Here is a 19291-nt window from a genome sequence, read left to right as displayed (position 1 = left end):
TCCCCAAAAAAGTTCCCCCAAGTACCACTGTGCGGCGTCAGAAATTAATCCAACATGAAAGCCTATAAGGCAACAGTGTCTCGGGCTTTGTTTTCTTTTCGGACTGACCGCATAATTTATTTGATTTCTTGAGCACGATCGCTTATGATAAGGGAACTCGAGAGGCGGTGGTTCTCGGCTTCGGTCCCTTGTTGTTATAGTTCTGTTTGCTTAATTTTTTCGACTCTTTTTTTTTTTATTCTTCGTGGTGGCAACATGATCTCGTATATTTCGCATTCCGTGCGCACAATAAACTTGAAAGTTTTTTATGGATTTTTGGGACATTTCTGTCTCCTCTTGATTATGCTCGAGAGAGGCTCGAAAGGTTCAGGCTAATTGGCATTTTTGGCGAGTCCCAAACTCCCCCCCAAACTTCAACGCACCCAAAAAAAAAAAGCATATTTTATATGGTTTCGCCTTATTGTTCTTGACAAATTTTGTATGTCGAAGTTTTTTCTTCGCTTTCTTTTAGCAAAAAAGAAGAGAAAAGGCAAACCAAGTGTGGCTGTGACTGTGACTGTGCCTTTGCCTGTGCAATTATAATGGTGCCATATCTCACCGATTTGCGTTGGGTATTCCGTAGCCAGGGCCTGGGCGAAGCCATAAAAACTGATTTTACGAGTATGTTGGCAATTTGAAAGTTTTTCGATTTGTTATGGGCAAAGCGACGCGTTTAATGCTCTTAAAGGTGTGCGAACGAGGCGATTATGATGTAATTCATGCAAAATCGAATTCGAGGATGTTGGAAATGCCAATGATTGTGAATATTTTGGGAAATGGCATATTATGAATTCAAAAGGTATGGAGCTTGGGCTGAAACTTTTATTGAAATCGATTTTAACTGTTTTTTATGACTTGTAACTGTATTTTTTGTAAATTTCATACACTTTGGTTTGGTTTTTACTACTGATTTTCGTTCAAACTACAGGAAATTCCGAGAAATACTAATTAAATACATTTATATATATTCTTTACAACAAACTGGTATAATAAAAATATAATGTTTCTCTAGAGTATTAAAAATTTTAATTACAAAATGTGATTCATAGAATTTCAGTTATGAATAATATTCTAAAACAACAGGAAATCTAAGAACAATTATTCTTGTGAACATTAAAATTCTAAATAATAAAAATAAATTTAAATTAAAATGTTTATATTTATTATTCTTGAAAGAAAACCACATTTTACGAAATTTTTATGAAAAATAAGTCATACTTCTGTACAAATTAAGACTTAAAATATAAATCTTTACCACATTTTAACCTTAAACATTTCTTTTAAGTCCTTGAAACAAATATTTTTCCACACAAAATAGTAACACCCAATTTTTCCCAGTGCCCTTCTCGAATTATGTTGAGATCAGCCTGAAAAGAGTTCTCGAAATTCGTAAAATCATGCGCCGCCATTCCCATTCCCTGCTATTACAAGACATTCTTACAACTCTGTACTTTGCTCTTTTACTGTGAAACACATAAAAGAAAGACAGGGGAAACGTTCGCAGAATGACACTTCAGTTTAATGAACCGTCGATTCGCGACAGTCTGGTCAAAAAAAAAAAAAAAAAAAACAACGAAAAAAACTGAACTCAAATGTCAAAGTCAGCGAAACCCAACAAGCGAAGAAGCCGCCAAGCCCCCGACCAACAAAAAATCGTGGTAATTCCCGCTGAACTCCACCTAACTGGCGCATAATTAAGAGTAAAAACCGCAGAGAAAAAAACAATTTGGTGCCCCATGGAAATTGTCAAGCGGTTTGCCTGCTCGCTAGTTTGCTAAATTATCAAGTGCGTGTTTGTTTTTATTTTTCCTCTGACCAGTGCATTTTTTTTTTAGTTATTTTCCTTTCAAGGGGATTTTGCATTGAATTTAGCAAAACAGCAGACCGAAAACTAGAGGTTTCAGGGGTCGGTGGTGCCATTAAAAGCGCAGTGGGAAAGCCAAACATCGACTTAATTAGAGCCAGGCCTCTGTTGCAGCTTCAAAAGGAAAATATTAAATAAAACAGAGGCGGCTCCTGCTGCTAAAGGGCTTAACCCCTGAAAAGAGAAAAAGTTTTAAAATATTTCTGATAAGAGCTTAAACGAAGGTCGAAGATAAATGGTATAGCTTTTGATATAATATTTCGTAAAACCTTTTAAATATTTATCTCTTATAAAATGTAATTCATTACATAAAAGATTAATCAGGAACTAAAAGGTTTCTTACTCTTTACGAGCTGTAAAAATATCCTTAATCCAAGGACGATAAATTTAAACAATTTAATAAATATAAAAAAACATAAACTTTAACCTTTTCTGGGGTCCAAGGCGGAAGTTTAACAAGGATCTTTAAGGGGTTAAACCCCGTCTGGCAACGGGGCGTATGCGCAATGCCGCAACTTCCAGTACAAAGGCTGAAAGAGTGAAACTTTTTGGTGGGGGCGAAAAACATTTTCCGAGCCACATAATAGGCCTCCGCTGAATGGCGGCCGGGTCAAGGACGAGCCCGCCCACGGACTAACCGCTCCCAGACAGGAAGCTGAGCTGCGCTGAGCTGAAACACTTAGCCGCTAACCCCACGAGCTTCAAATGCCAAAGCCATTCGATCGATTAGATTGCCGGCGATTTGTAAGCAAAAATGGCAAGCGCAGAGCTGCGAAAATGCGCTCGTAAAACATTGCTGCTGGCCTGGTGCTATATACATACTACCAATGCTGCTCCGATGCTGTTCAATCAACGAAATTAAACCTATCACCGACGCCGTCTGGCCGTCGATTTGCCAGCTAATGTCAACAATTTATAATGCATCGACATGACAGCCGTCGGCTTTCGAGCGTCAAGCGCCAAGCGTCGAGCACCAGACTCATCGCCCCATCGAAAATGTGATGGGGCTGTGATGAGCCGAGCTGAGACCACTTCGAAAAAGGCTGCCATCTTAATGGCTGGCAGTTTGCTCACAAATTGATTTTTATTACAATATATATGGCGGATAATTTGCCACAAAATAAATATTCAAATTTGAGCATTTTCCATGTAATAAGTGGGGGCATTAAAAATTCTTAATGAATGATCCGTCATCGAGTGAGATAAATGATGAGGGAGGAGGCCTTGTAAACAAGATATTTGAGATGGATTTGAATGGATTGATAGATAAAGGGTTGAATACTTTAGTATAGTATAAAATATATATATTTAAAATACTTATTCCATGCAAGTTTTCCCTCATTTTTCATGGATTTTTATAAAAACACCGATCTTTAGCTAGACTGGATTTATTCGGAATTCATCCATAAGCTGCCAGAACTAATTGCTTGAGCAATAAGCATAATTCCACCAAATCATACCATTTACTTTGAAGAAATACTTTCCCTTCCCCGAGCATTTCAAAGTCAAGTGGCCAGTATGAAATGCTAAAAATCCAGAACTATTTCGAGATGCCATTCGGCCACAATAATAATTCCAGAAGTAGAACACTTCGAGGGAGGCGAGCAAGAGGGAATAATATGTTCACCATGTGCTCCAGTGACCGCTAATCTAATCTAAAGCTTATCTGTTTCACAGGCTACATACGTTGTGGTGGAATGCGGCTGAACTTGCTACAACATGAAAGTGAGTGAAAATATGTGAAAATAAAAGAAAATACGTTTTATAAGCGATTAAAGACACACGGGAGAAGCGGGGCCCCGAAGGCAGGTGTAGGTCAGGTGCAAGCGGTGAGTGGGTGAAGCTCATGCAATTAGCAGGAATTGCAAATTAATAATCATGTCTCGTGTGGATAACAAGGACAAAAGCCAGCACACACACACGACACCCACTTAATACAAGGTGGATACATGGGGCTTTCGGGTGAGGGTGCTGCAAAAACCATAACAATTTGCAAGCGTATGAAAAATGTATGCGGAGCAAACTTTAAATTCATTACACACACGCAAAGTCAGCAAAGGAGGTTGGCACTCAGAAAAAATATATAAAATAGTGACTGGGTTTTTAAGTTTTTAGGTTTTTTTTGTATGTGATAAAAGAGATTAATAATAAGTGGATATTTTATTCGTAATTAATTGTATAAGGAGATAAGCTTCTAGGGATTTTTATACAATAAAAAAGATAATCAATATAAGTGTAAATATTGTGAGATTTTACGGTGTTTAAAACATGGGATTAATGCTTAAATTGTAAATAAATTAATTAAATACAGAAATCATGTAGCTCATTTTACAAAATAATAATTTTAATAATTTTTCTCGAAGCCTTTTTTAAGCCAAAGAAAATCTAGTATAAATATATCAAAGAAACCCTCTTAACAGTATTTTCCAGTGCACTAAACGAGGAAGGAAAATGAGCCAAAGGTGGGGGGGAAAATAAGAGTGAAAGGGGATGGAGAAAGGTGACAACTTTTCCACATGGCATAGCCGGTGAGGTTGCGGGGTTCTGGCGAGGGAGTGATGAGGTGGGGCATATGGAGCATGGACATGGGCAGGCCAAGCAGTTTGTTTAAACTGCGGTCGCTTGGCAGGATGTATGCTCTTCACCCCACACCCACACATATGTATGCATGGGCATTTTCACTTGCGTGTGTGTTCGCACTTTCAATAAGTTCACACACACAAACAGTGACAGTTAAAAAAAAAAAAACGAACGAAGAGAAGAAAACTCGCCCTGCCTCAACCTCTTTGCTGGTAATTTGAAAAATTTTCGTGCCTCAGTTCTATTTACGCTTTTATCTCTGTGGCACATTTACCAAACCCTCACCTCCCCCTCCTATCTCCCACACACACACACACTTGCACACCTTCTCCGTTTTTTATACAATTTGTATTTCTTCATTTCTATTTGCCGGCTTTATCCGCCTCTTCTTCATTTTGCCAGAGTGTGTGTTTCTTTTTGTGCAGGTGCATCGAGAGAAATTTATCTCAACATCAAGCTTATATTCTTATATCTTTCAAAGATTACAATCTATAATAATAAAATGGGTATTTTTTAAGTTTAAGATTTTTTCCTACAAAGATTTAATACATTTTTTAATATTTTTAATCAATTCTAATACATAACCACATAATTTTAAAAGTATTCAAAATAATAGTCATTTTCAAATGACATTTCTGGATTTATTAACAATTTATTTAATTTTAGAACTCTCTTGAAATAATTTTACAGCCTTTCTTCACTTAAAGAACTTACGAAGTTGGCCATAAAAGTTTTATTTTTAATTTTTTAATTATTATTATTATTTTTCCCAGTGTCCCTTCGTGTTAACCTTGGGCAGGACATTAAAACCGTGCCAAGTGTCGAAGCCGGGCCCCCAAAGTTGGCCAAAAAGGCAGTGGCAAAGGCGGGGGCGGCAGTGGCAGCAGCAGAAAAAGCCGGACAACTGGACATTTATTGAAGGATCCACCGCCACCTCCTCCGTGAAACCTACTCGAAGCCCCCTAACCCTCCTCCCACCCGCCTTAATTCACCTGAAATGTTAGCTGACTCATTTAAAATTCGGCAAGGTGTGTCCACGTGTAGATGTGTGTGTGTGTGTTAGTGTTTTTAGTGTGCCTGAAATCCAAGCTACTGGCCCATTTTTTGTGTCTTCCATCCTCCTTCTTTTGGTCTAAATGCTGCAGCTTCCTCGGGCTCTTCCTTAGCATTTTCCCCTCCCTCCTTCCTTCCTTCCTTTCCCCTCTCCCCCTTAAGGCACATTCTGCCCGCCTTTTCTACCTTGGCTTTTTTGTGTTTATCTCACTGAACTGTTGCATTTTTTATGCCATTTTATTTCATTTTTATTTTTATGCTCTTGCCAAATGTTTTTTTCTGTCCGTTTTTTTGTCGTTCTTTCTTATATATTTTTTTTTGTTATGCTTCTCCGTCTCACATTCTCGCACACACACACACATATTCAAGTGGCAAGTTTATCATTTTTTGTCTCAGTGGAGAGCCAAATGAGATTCTAAGCAAGTTTTTAACGATCCGAGGGGAATTGTACCTTAATTTTTACTTTATAGTTGAAAACACAATTTTATTATGTCGGGTTTCTAGGACTTTTTTTTATTTTGGTTAAAATATTTTATATAATATAGGAAATACTGTAAAATTAAAATTACAGCTAAAAAATTTGATTAATATTTAATATTTATTTCAATGAAATCCATTTAAATTAACCTTTGATAAACTAAGTTTGACTTTTTGCCCTAAACTCTAAAATAAAATATCAGTCTTAATTTCTTAATGTTGTCTTTAAAATAAATATTTTAAATATTCAATCTCTGGTTAAATTCTTCTTTTAATTAATTAAATTCTGCCATTCATATTTATCCTTTAAAAAATATTCTTATATTATTTAAATCTTTTAAAGACCACTTTTCCTTCAAATTATGCAAGTTTTATGGCTCAATTAAAATGTAATTATATATTAAAAGGTAAAAATTACTTCTTAAATCTATTCCAACTACTAATCTTAAGGGTAATCCCTATTCTATCAACTATCAATATCGAAATGCCACGTTTCTCTGCCTCAGCATCGCCTTTTGTGCTGGCTAATGTCTATTTTCTTGTGTTTCAGTTTCTTTTTCTGCATTTCGGCATTTTATGATATCCCCGCCGCGAATTCTGTCGGTCGCCGAGTGCAGGCAGGGCTTTGTTTTCCCTTTTTTGTGGGGATATTTTTTCGGTCGTTCCTTCTAGGTTTTTATTTTGGTCCATTTTTCGCTTCCCTTATTGTGGGCTTTTGCTGAAGAAAGCAATGTATTTTTAGTGTGTTCTGCTAAACGTCTAAAAATATGCGCCATGTCGGGCACCTGAGTGACATAAGCCGGGAAGGGGGATCCAAGGGGGGCGGAGTGTCAGGGTCCAATCGGCTCGCTTTTTTATTTATGACCCTCGAAAAAGCGATTCGTGCATTTGGCTTAAATCTCCCCGGCTCTCAGCTTCGCGCAGGAAGAGGAGGAGGAGGAGGAGGAGGAGCAGGAGCAGACTGCTCTCCGTTGAAGGTCATCATTGCTGGCGTAGAGCTCTCCTCCCCCTTGCTACCAAATCGATTTTAACGATTATTATTTCTTGGCCCGTTGGTAAGTTGTCGGCTTAGTCACACTCACTCACATCGACTTGACAACTTTTATGAATATGAAATGCATTCGCACGACTCGCAAAAATACAAAAAAATAATACACAAAAAAATAAGAAAAAATCGAAGGAAAACACACTTGTGATTGACAAAAGTGTGGCAAGGACATTTAGCGAGCAGCCAGCACTGACGACATTGCCGCATTAACGTTAATTGATGACCAAGACTGACCGATGCCACGCCCCCTTAAACCTCGTGTCCCACTGCCCAGTGACAGCTCATTAATAAGCGGATTTGGCCCTTTTGGAGAGCATGTCCTTTGGCCTTCGCTTCGCGGCGTTGACGAGCTAATCTACTGCATAAATCTACAGTTTTGTTAACAATTCCAACAAGAGCTCAGATAGCAAAAAAAAACGGAAAAAAGAAAGGCCAATAACAGCGGCACTGAAGAGGCGGTAAAAAGTGCACGGCGACAAAAAAGTGTCAACAAATTTGCTAATCAGTTTTTCGGCACTGTTACCTCATAACTCTTATCATTATGACATTTCATTTATTTTAATCTCGGTTGAGTATTTTTAGCACAGCCTAGTTTTATTTGGCAATGAATTATTGAACTTTTATGATTTATTATGTGATGATAATTTAGATTAATATCGAAAGTCTAATGTTATGATTCTAATAAATTAGTTAAAAAGAAAGCTAGGTATCTACAACATTTGTTATCCTTTTAGCTACTTGTTAACTAACCCTAGTGGAATTAATAATTCCTATATTATTAGTTTCCTTATTATTTAAAAACTATATCAATTATAATTTTATGGCAATAGAAAAAACCTTTTTGTTTGGCATATCAAAAGTAGGTTAATCATATCAATAAAAAGCCATTGATTAACATTTAGTGATGGATGATTTTGTATAACATAGATAAGATATCAGTTCTATCACCTAAAATAAATTGAATAAAAAACGCAAGAAAATATAGACAAGTATTTCCAAAAAAAAGCATATAATTCTATAAAAATTAGATTCTACATATGGCTTATAAGTGATTTTATAAATGCAATTGATATTTTTAGAAAATAAAACACGTATTTTCAACTAATTAAAACAGTCACTTTTGAAAATAACACATTAATATTTTGAAATTCGATAAAAAGTTGCTACATTTTTTAAATCACTTAGCTACACAATTACTATAAAAATAAAAACACTTCAAGAATCTAAGATATTGCTACCTTTTTCCATGTGTAACCAAACCCCAGGGGTCAGAGGTGAAGCGAAAGGGTCGTGGGAGTGGCAAACATCATTGGGGCAGGTCTCAGCACTTAATTAGAATTGTGCCCGAATAGAATAGAATATCACGCGAGAGCGGGATAATTTATGCCACCAAAGAAAATGGTCGAGCAAAAAAATAATGAAACGAAAAAATTCAAATTTCTAGGAAGGCACACGAGTATACATATATATATCCCCATCTAGTTATGCAAATATCGAAAGAATATCCAGAAATCGAATTGAAAATTGTTCGAGTTAATTGTTCCATTTCTTGTTTGATTTCCACTTAGCCACTTCTTACCTTTTCTTTGCCGTCGAGAGTGCAAATAATTTGAAATGCAAATAGGCAGAGCTCCCTCGATGATGGACTGTTGCCAAATAGCATATATATTCTATGTCCGGATATATATACTTGCTTCCGCTGGCAGTAGGACACGGACGCGAATATTGAAACTCGATATTTATTAGCTGGTACGAAAATCAAGCCAATTAGCGGGATTTTTTGGCGCGGGCACTCTCGAAATCGAAGCGAAGCGAAGGTGTCAGGCTAATCTAACCGGCACGACAACGACGCGAAATTTCACCTGTAACAACACCTGCCAAGAGGAGGAGAGAGGCGGCACTGGACACCGGCGACCGAGTGGCACACTGCTGCGGCTATGAACTATGAAAATGAAACAATCGCACTTGTTGTGGTCAAGTCGTTCGGAGTTTCGGGCTAAGAGATGAGATGCTATTTCGTTATGGGCCACTATTTGCTACTTCTAACGGCCGACAACTCGGTGTCTCGACGGAGCGATGAGAAACGCGTCTGTTCGCCACGACCGGAAAATTGCGACTGGCGGCGACTGCCAACTGGCGACTGCCAATCGCCAAAAAGCGAACGCAAAGCTCGAGTGCCGCCGGCTTGATATTACGCTCTGCTATGCTCTCGCCTCTCTCCTTGCCGCTTTGGGTTTGTTGTGACGTCGTTGCTACTGTGATGCTGTTGTTGCCATGAGAGAGAGAGAAGATAGGTGCAGAGAAAAAAAAATTGTGCTAGTTCTTGGCAAGATAAATAAATACCAGAGAGGTCATAGAAAACGCTTTGAGTTTGAAATCTTTAATGGAGTATATCAAATATGCATAAATTAATTAAAATTTTGAAAATCGAATAAATGAAATTAATAAATGAAGTTAACTCATTATACAACAATTAGACCATCATTTTTACCTATATTTAGGCATCAAAATTGTTTAATTATTAAATATTTTTGCATGCTCTGGAAACTTTGATTTGTATAATCACGTATACGCCATGTTGCTTTAGATGGACGGTGAAAATAGGCATGATCAAAAACAAATAGAACTGTGTTGGATATTAAAAGATGGTATATGTATTATCAAATTTACTTACGTTTTAGATAAAATTCTCTTATATTCGGCCCAGTGTAGAAATTGTATTGAAATTGTTTCTTATCTTTTTTATTCCTTTAACTATTCCACATAACTTTAAAATTTCGATATAATTTTACTTAAAACTTTCAAATTCCTTTAGGAATTATAATTTCTAGAAAAGTTTTAAGCTCATAAAATTGCGTGAGAGCTTTGCTTTATTTTTTGAAATTTTTTTCCGTAGAAAAGTTGCAAACACAAATGGCCGGAAATGTCTTATTTTCCATTAGAATTAACAACTCATTATGATAGTTCTGAATATCATTTTGAGTAATACTTTATTTGTATCAGTTCTACTATATTTGTTTAACAATTTTTTCTAAAATTATAGTGTTACAAAATAATCTGTTATCATATTTAAGATAATATTACTGCATCTACAGCTGTTGGGTTTATTTTTATACCCTGACAAGAAGATAGTTTTCTTTACATGTAGAGAGAAGCGTAAACACGACACTCGCTTATCTCTGCCTCCTAAAATCGTCATAAAATGTGAGAGCGAGATTGCTCTCTTTTTGCAAATTTACCGGCTTTACTCGGGCACATGCTGCGCCGCCCGCTGGCAACATGTTGCTGAGCGAAGTTTGGCGCCGTTTTGATTTGAAGTGTGCTTCTCCGCTAATTTCAGTTGTTTTTTCATTAGATTCTCCGATGCCTGGCCCCTTTTAATTGGCAATGGTGATGCCTGATTTATAATTTATACAGTTAATTTTATTTTAGTGTTGGCTTGGGGTCCGCCGCTCGCGTTTGCTTATTTATAAAGACATTTGAATTTATGGGCGCTGACTTTTTGCATGAGATCAGAGTGCTTGGCCCAGTTAATTTATGGGCGCAACGGGTGCGTCGCGTCCCGTCTCGCAGTGAAAAGTGAAAAACGAAAAGAGTTTGTTTCAAATAACAGAGCAATAAACCGAGTCCGAATATCCATTTCTTGCCCAACGCCGGCTGACTTTCGCTTTGTTTACCTTCCGCGGCTTAGTCAACCCGAGAAATGGTTCAAAATGGTTCAGATGGAACGCCGAACAAATTCTTGACCACATTCAACGCAAACAAATGACGCCATCTGTCTGAACGGCTGCCAGCGCCGCCCATATTTATAAACAATTACGTAGATCGGTGGGCCTTATAGTACGAGGAATTACTCATAGCCAAGTCTGGTGAGATTTGCATATTACAGTGTGTCAGCTGGGAAAATTCTGGGCTGTTACACAAATGCAGTGAATTTAAATGAGAAAAGAAGAGCAGCAGTCGACCATATTTCCTAGAAAGCTCTTGAGTTTCGGCAACTTGTTGCTTGCCTGTAACAATAATAAAGCAGCAGCAACAAAGTAGCTAAAAGTAGCAACATCAACATCATGTTGCTGTCATGAGCTGGTAATATATGCAACAATAAGAACATTATCAACATCAGCAGCTGGATTTACATAGCCAGCAATTACGTAGCCATTTCAGCAACATAAGCATTAGCAGTATACATAATTAGTTACAACAATAGCTTCATCAACATTGACAGCTTGTATAGCAGCTAAAAAAGAAGCAAAAATATCAAGAGTCTCAGCAACAAAACAACAATAGCAACATTGAAGGTTGTAAGCAAAAGCAACATTAGGAAAAGCAGTTACAAGAGCAGCATCAACAGCAGCAACAGCAGCAACATATGTTTATAATAATAACAGTAGCTATAACAGAGGCAGCGATTAAGCTTCAGCTTTAACAGCAAAGGCAATAACAACAATAACAATAGCAGTAAAAACAAAAGCAGTAAAAACAATAGCAGGAGCAACAAGCCTACTAATGAAATCAGTTACTGTAGCAACATTAAAAGTTTTAAGAACTCCAAAACTATCAACAACCCAGCTACTTTAATATATTAAATAGAATAAATATTAGCAACATGAGCTTTAGTAGTAAATTAACTAGTTAAACCAACAGGCGTAATCCTTGTCATGTGGTATCTTTAGTTTCAAAATGAATCTAATGAAAACAAACTTTATTCGGAGAAAATATTGTCATAGGAAAAATATATGTAAGGTATTACTCATGGGTTTTTTGATTAATTTAAATCCATTAATAGCCTTTTTATTGGGTGAATGTGTGCGAAAGGAAAGCTATTAAAACAATAATGTGCCACTATATTATTTCCAGAATTCTAAAGATTTTGAGTGAATAAAAACTACTACTAATGCCTAAACAATAAACTAAATTCCAAAAACTTTACAAAAAGGTTTTTCTTTGAAGAATATAAAAAATAATCATTATAGAAAACACTTTAATGTTTTTTTTTCTATTTTAAAAATAGAAAACAAAAGTTGACGTGAAATTAGAGTGAGTCAAAGTTACCCAAAAATTAATTGCATTTTTAGGTACAACAAGAAAATGCTACCATTTCCGCCTTTTTCAACTAGGAATCAGCATCATCAACTAATTACAAACACAAAGGCATCAAAAATAATAAAGTAACACAGTCAGCATCCACATCCAACCCTCAAGTGCAACCTTAGCCAACAACAATGTGGGCCAGGAGCAATATTTGCATACATTGTATTTAAAAAACAACAAAAACGAATGAAAATTCGGGGCAAGTCACACAGAACCCAGTGAAGTGCCCCCAATTGACGCTTATTAATCCGCTGCACTTTGCTGCTGGCTGATATAAACAAAAAGCGGAATGTTTACACAGCGCACAGCAAATCGAGCGCACACTCAAGGAAATGTGTGTTGTGCGGACAAATTGTAAACAATGGAATATTCGTAATTAGAGAAATTACGAAAAGCGCGTGCGTGAAGACAAATGGATCATAATTTTGCGTTTGGGAATTCATAGTTTTCGATTCGAAATAGATTAATTTATGATACGCGAAAGAGTTGCCCTGCCTTCATGCCACACAGGGCGATCTCCATGCTCCTCCGCGCAGCCTAAAAATAGAGATGACATCCAAATGGAAATAGAATCGACTGGGCGTGTGTGTTTGGTGTGTGTGGGTGGGTGTGGCTGTGGGTGGGTGGGTTATGGTGTGTGCCTCGGCCTGTGCCGTGCCACCATATGCTCTGGACATTGGCATTGAGTGGGTGGCGCCTCGCTGGCAACATGTGCGGCAGCTGGCCCAAAAATCCGTGCATAAACATCGCCGTTCGTGTAATGTTACGATTATACACCCCAAAAAAAAATTGCAAGCATGCCTATAATTTTATTAGCACAAAAACATATAAGTCTGTGTGAATTATTATTATTGTTTGAATTATGAAATTAGGAATAAAATCTGTGACAAGGTTAGTTTAAATAGGAAATTGGGTTTCAGTATGGATATATTTGTTCTTACTAAGGCCAAGGAACACATTTGAGATTCTTTCTTTTAATAATAAATACAAAAGCAATATAAAAACCCTCAAATAAACTACCATTTCTCTTTGTGTAATAGTAATAAAAATCAGGCGATTTTTAATCACCGAATAGTTACGATAAAAAGTTCCAGTTTAGGAATAGAAACTATTTGTCCAAATGTTTCGCCGGCCATTAACACCCGGAACATTCAAATAAAAGTTCGATCTCGGGAGACTTTTATGTGGACCAGAACCGGAGGGAATGGCACTGGGGGAAGGTCAACGCAATGATTTATTCGATAGCTCAACTCTTCGGGGGCCATCAAAGGGCAGACCCATTAATTCCGTTCCATTCGCCGCCGTTCGTCTGTCCATCGGCACTCTGCACTTGACTCCGGCGAATGTGTTTGCGCAACTCTGGCAGCCGTATCTAATATTATACCCCTAATTCTTATAATTTATGGCAATTTAAAGATTTGTTCGGCCGCCTAAGCAAACACTTGGACTGAAGAGGAGCGTCATTTCTTGGCGGCGACATTGACCCATCGGAGGGGTCGCAGCACGTGGACGTAGCAAGAACTCTCAAAGAGCCTCCTATGCTCAGTGTAAAAATGTAGGAAAATTCTTTGCCACGTTATACCTTCGAAATCTAGGGTGAGATTTCTATAAGAAAAACTAAAGTGACTTGGCAAAGGTACAAAATAAATAAATCCCTTGGGGAAGGTTAGAAAGAAGTCTTGTCTTGTGTAGGTAAATGGGGATTTACAGGTACATATATCAGTAAATTAATTTATTATAAATTTCAATAATAATACATTTAAACGGTATTTACATATAGAAGTTAGAACTTGAAACCAAGTTTGTTTTAGTTTTTTATTTATTTACAACTGTTTGACTAAAGTTATAAACTAGTTTGATAAAATCCGAACTACTTGCCAAGACATACATCAATTTATGGATGAAAAGTCTAAAACTAATAACGGTTATTCATTTATTACCAACTATGTATAAATTCAAATGATTTTTTTTATTATTTTAGAGCAAAAGAATATGGAGTTTCTAAGGTTATAAAAATACATTTAAAATATATACACAGCAAATTATTATCTTATTTTTTTAATATATTTTATAATGTTTTCAATATTTTGCCTTATTTCTAGTAAATTTTACCCAAAAGAGTAAGGCATTATTTCCAAAATATAAATTTTCTAATATTAACTTCAATTAAGATAGAATTTCATAATTATACATTAAATTAATCATTAAACAGTAATAAAGATAAATAAGGATTATGACTTCCTAACATTGCTTCCAATCTTATCCATATTAGATCTATAATGAAGTAATTACATTTTTTTGTAGATAAAAATATGATACTATTAATTCTCCTAAACCTTTCCACAACTATTGAGCAAATTAACCCAGACAAATGATACCCGTCGCAGCTTCCTCCCCTCCGTTACAATTGCCAGATGTAGCAAATAAATTTCAGTTTTCGCACATTTCGGCTATATATCTATATATACACACACGTATGTATGTATAAAATATATTTATCCGAAAAAAGACCGGCAGGCAGGCGCAACATGTGTCAGTGCCTGGGGATTTGCGTCTGGCTATGCTCCACTAAGAGCAAATATTCGGTCCAGAATGATCGGCACAAAAATGTTGGGTACCGCACCAATGCAAAACCCCAATCTGAGAATGTGAAAATCTGAAAATCGAGAAAACAAGCCGATCATAAAAATGTATAATAATAAACATGCTGGGTGCGTGCGGATCTTAAATGAGAAATATGCAAACTTGCACTTGCTCCACTCCAAGACAATTGCTCAATAAGCGCAGCAGCAGATGCCAATGAGGTTTATTGTCGCCGATACAGTTAGGCTCTGAAATTCAAGGGATATATGTATATATAGTGGTGCTGTAAACAATTGAAGGCTAAGTGAGTCGTGAATCATCAAACTTGCAAAGTGAGTAATGCACTATGCAAATTTCTTAGCCAAGTGGCGAGGGAGAGAGCCGATGCTAACGTGTTTCCAATTATGCAAATAATCTCATAACATAACTCCAAGTCCGTCTGATAATAACCAGCCAAGTTTGGGATACTTTCCGTAATAAGTTTTCAATTAAAAAAATATTTGATAAGCAGCAGGCAGTAAGCAGAACGAACCCCCAAGACGGTGAAGTGACTTAATTGCTTTTCGCTGTTGAACTGCGATTGGCGCTAATTGAAGACAACTTGTTGGACAGCCCGTGCTGGCGTTGGTGAAGTGAAGGCGACGATGATGATGGTGGTCAGTGGTCAGTGGTCAGTGGTCACTAGTTAGTGGCCACTGCAACCTGTCCCCAGGCGGTGGGCAAAACTTTGTCATTGATGGCGGCTGGTTAGCACAGAGAAAAATATAAATTAAGTTTTAAAGGGGAAGAGAGTGGCATTGTTAACTGTGACAAAAAGTAAGTAAAATTTTAATTATTTTGTATAACCATTTAAGAAACAAGTAAGAGAGCTTTCCTTTATATTCCTTGTATTTTTATTTATTTATAACAAGAATCTAGTTTATTTCCCAGTGCACTTGCCCCGGAGGCCTCAAGAATTATGCGTGGCCAGCAGTTCCCAGAGCCACGTTGTCTGGCGTTGTCATTTCCATTTTGTTGATTTTCCTGTTCACTTTGCACTAATCGATTTTCAATATATATTCAGCGGTCTCTAGTACAAAATTGTTTTCTGTACCTCATGCATATTCAAAATATTCCAAAAAACATATTACGCAACTTTTGATAAATTGATTTCGGCGTTCTTTTTGGCAAGTGTGTGTGTATCGTATTACGCGATTAATTAGTTGAATTATACACTTGTTTGCATTCCAAGAATTATAAGCATGAATTGACCCAAATTTTGGGTACGAAATTAAGATATTTCAATTGCTGTCACTTAACATCAAGTTCAAGTTCAATTAGGCAAAGTCATTTGTTGTGTTTGATTGCCAAAAAAAAAGGAAAAGTAAATACTGAGAAGATCAATGACACAATAAGGGAAATACTTGTAATATCGCTGAGTCAATTCTATACATCTGATTCATCTGTTAGCTTTATCCTTATCTACAGAAGCAGTCAAAAGCCAACTGAATCACCTGTAAATTTTCAGCTGAAATGATTCATCTGGCCATTGTGTTTAGAATATAGTTTTTATGTGTTCATTGAGGCTATAATTCATGAATAATTGACAGGGTTATCGACAGATTTAAGCCATAAGCCTTTTAGCCCGGACATTCAGCTGTAATTGATTAACATTTTGCGCAAAAACATATTTCAAACCCAGTGGCTTAGGCTAATTAATCAAATTTTCACTAATTGGCAGAAAATAATTACAGAGAAATTGATCAAAATTGTTTCGCGCTTTGCGAATGCCAAATAACACGTATACGCCATGTGGGAAATGGAAAATGGAAAATCTCTCCTTCCCTCTCTTTCTACCTTCTCCTGCAACGTGCAGTCAAGAGTGAAATTCAATTTGTCCCCGAAAAAAAAAATCAGAAAAATAGTTTTGGTCACAAAATCGCAACCCGTAATGGCATTTCGCTGCTTTAAAGAGGCTTTAAAATTATGCAAAACGCATTTGGGCTGCAGGCACGAACCACGACGGCCATCCATGTCAATGACAGATACCAATCCACCCCCGAGTGTCCCCCGTAGCCACTTCTCTGCCGCCTGAGAAACGGCAGCAATTACAACCACAACAAGTGAAGCGAAATTTGGCCAGAGCAAAGGCAACCGCTTACCCCGGGCAAGCCCCCTTTTAGCCAATCACAATGCACTGGGAAAATGTTTTTTTAAGAAATATAAATTATTAAGAAATAGTTGGCTATGTTCTAAGATCTTTCAAGGGATTAAAATTATTATTTAGAAGTTAAATCTACGCTTAAAATAAACTTGCCAAAGCATTTCATGGATTCTTTGCATAAACTTTTGAGAGATTTCCGGCTTAGTACATTTTGAAAGAATTTACCCTTAAAATATTTATTTATTTTTCAACTTGGAATAATATTTAAATTTAATAAATATTTTCTGTACATCCTCTCAGTGTCTACAGCTCAAATTGTTGCAAGTGCAGTTGACGTTACCTCGATGGCTCTGCCAATTCTCGTGCATATTTAATTTTATGCTTATGCTCATGTTTGCCTTATGGAAATGTGAGATTTTACCACATAAGAGAGCAGGGCAAAAAAAAAAAAAAAACAAAAAGAGAAAACCAAATAAGGGGGAAATGAAAACACCGGCAGAGGCGACTTTGGCACTTTGGACTTTGAGCTTGCCAATATCTTTTATGCAAATTACGCAAAAATGTATGGCAAGAATTCTGTGTGGACACCCGACAAAGTTCAATTGTATCAAATTGGATCGCAGAGTACCGAAAAAAAAAACCCAAAAGAAACCCAAGAAAAATAAACGAAAAGCTTCGGCGGCGGCGAAGGCGACGTTTTGGGTGCGACTCCATCATCAATCATGGGCATCAATCAGAGGCGACCAGCGGAGAGTGAAACTTTGAAGTTTGCGGCACGCCGCACACAAATACAAACATCTTCTAAGCAATTTTGTGGTCCATTTCAATTAGAACACAGCAACAGCAGCAGCAAACAGGCCACATTCTGTGGCAAACCCAAATGCACATCATATATTGTATTTACAAACAGAGAGGAGAAGCGAGTTCATGGCAATACAGGCCACTAAATTAATATTTCGCACGACACTTTGCAAGCCATTTAATAGTTTCGATAAATTTTCACCCTAATTGCCCTATCCTGATCTCACTCTCACTCTCTGGTATTCATGTTCTTGATATAGCCTACAGCCAGCTGATGTCACTGCCACTTTCAACGCAATGGTCAGAGGACCATTTATAAAATGCACTTGCAATGCCAGAAATATGCAGCAAACAAATAGAAATTTGCAGCGGAAATGAGGCACACTCTTTGCGAATAAACATTTTGATTGACTGCCAAGGTTACCTGAGCAGGAAAAATGGCAGACCTATTTAGTTGTCTTTGAAGATTAGCCTATAAGCTATCTAATCTACTATGAAAAGCTACCCTGTCTTACTTTAATATTTTGTTACCCCAATTTAAAGATTTTTGCATCCTTGCCGGGAGTTCCATCTATATATCTACAATATATACAAACATATATGGCATTCAGCTGGCGGCAAAATAAATTATCTGGGTCAGACACTTCAGATGGGCTTTAAGCTGACATGTGGCCCACAGAGTGAACTCCGGGCACGAGAGTATCTGCGAGTATCCACCCATCTGCGGGCAGTGCCAAAATATTCAGTCTGCAGATATGCTAACGAGCAGACAAACAGATTTTGGCATGCTTGGAAGAAAGCTATTTTCGGAGCTATTTTCAAAAGCAGACAGACCATAAATTCATGCAGGGGGAACCACAAGAGTTCAGTTGAGCGGACAAACCACAATTGAGTATTATGTTTTGGGGTTTTAAATAAACTAGGCTTACTCAAATCAAGTAAGAGTTAAGCTCAGGAAAGGATTTGAAGCAAGGTGAATGTAGAGTTTAGCTCGAATAAATAATAATTGTATAAAACTTAGCTTTTTTAACATTTCAACATTTATAAATATATCCATTTAACTTGACATAACCACTATAAATATTATAAAGATAGCTTAAGTTGGGATTCCCCTTCAAGAATTAATTATATTAATGCTTTTGTGTTATGGGTTTATCTTTGATAAATTATTCATTGACTTGAATAATCGTATCATATCATGCCAAAACAATTCTCAAACATTTATCATAAGAGACAATGTGGATTTGCAAAAAAATAAGCATCAATTTCGCGACAATTTCACACGTTTCCAGAATTTCGAAGCTGTCAGATGTGTCAGAGTCGCGTCATTTGTCTCATTAAGCCATTATTTCCGCTTTAGATAGAAATGTCTCAGTTGACACTTCTCAAGAGCAATCTTGAGAATGACAATATGACATCATGGATGGGCTCTGCGATCGTTATGCATATAGATGTATATGGCGAGCATCTGAAGCGCCGGGGATCGGGCTCAATGACGGCGTCTCCATTAATCACAATCGTACGTATCACCACCAATTGCACCCAGCCCCAGCACAAGCATCATCAGCTCCAGCTTCAGCCCACACACAAAAATAATAAAAGTCCAATGATA

At 37.1% G+C, this 19291-nt stretch overlaps 1 protein-coding gene across 2 annotated transcripts in view; it reads right to left on the bottom strand.

Moving 5' to 3' along the window:
- Nucleotides 1-9184, bottom strand: part of rgn (regeneration) — a 51111-nt gene extending 41927 nt beyond the window's left edge. For both annotated transcript variants that reach the window (XM_017172928.3, XM_017172929.3), the window contains exon 1: nt 8641-9184. The gene's annotated coding sequence lies outside the window, so the exon portion shown is untranslated. The remainder of the gene's footprint in view (nt 1-8640) is intronic.
- Nucleotides 9185-19291: the final 10107 nt, after the last annotated feature.

The sequence above is a fragment of the Drosophila kikkawai genome, chromosome 3L (assembly GCF_030179895.1).
Source record: "Drosophila kikkawai strain 14028-0561.14 chromosome 3L, DkikHiC1v2, whole genome shotgun sequence".
In the NCBI taxonomy this organism is placed as follows: Eukaryota; Metazoa; Arthropoda; class Insecta; order Diptera; family Drosophilidae; genus Drosophila; species Drosophila kikkawai.
Note: the sequence above shows the minus strand (reverse complement) of the source record. Positions and strands in the feature narration are given on the sequence as shown.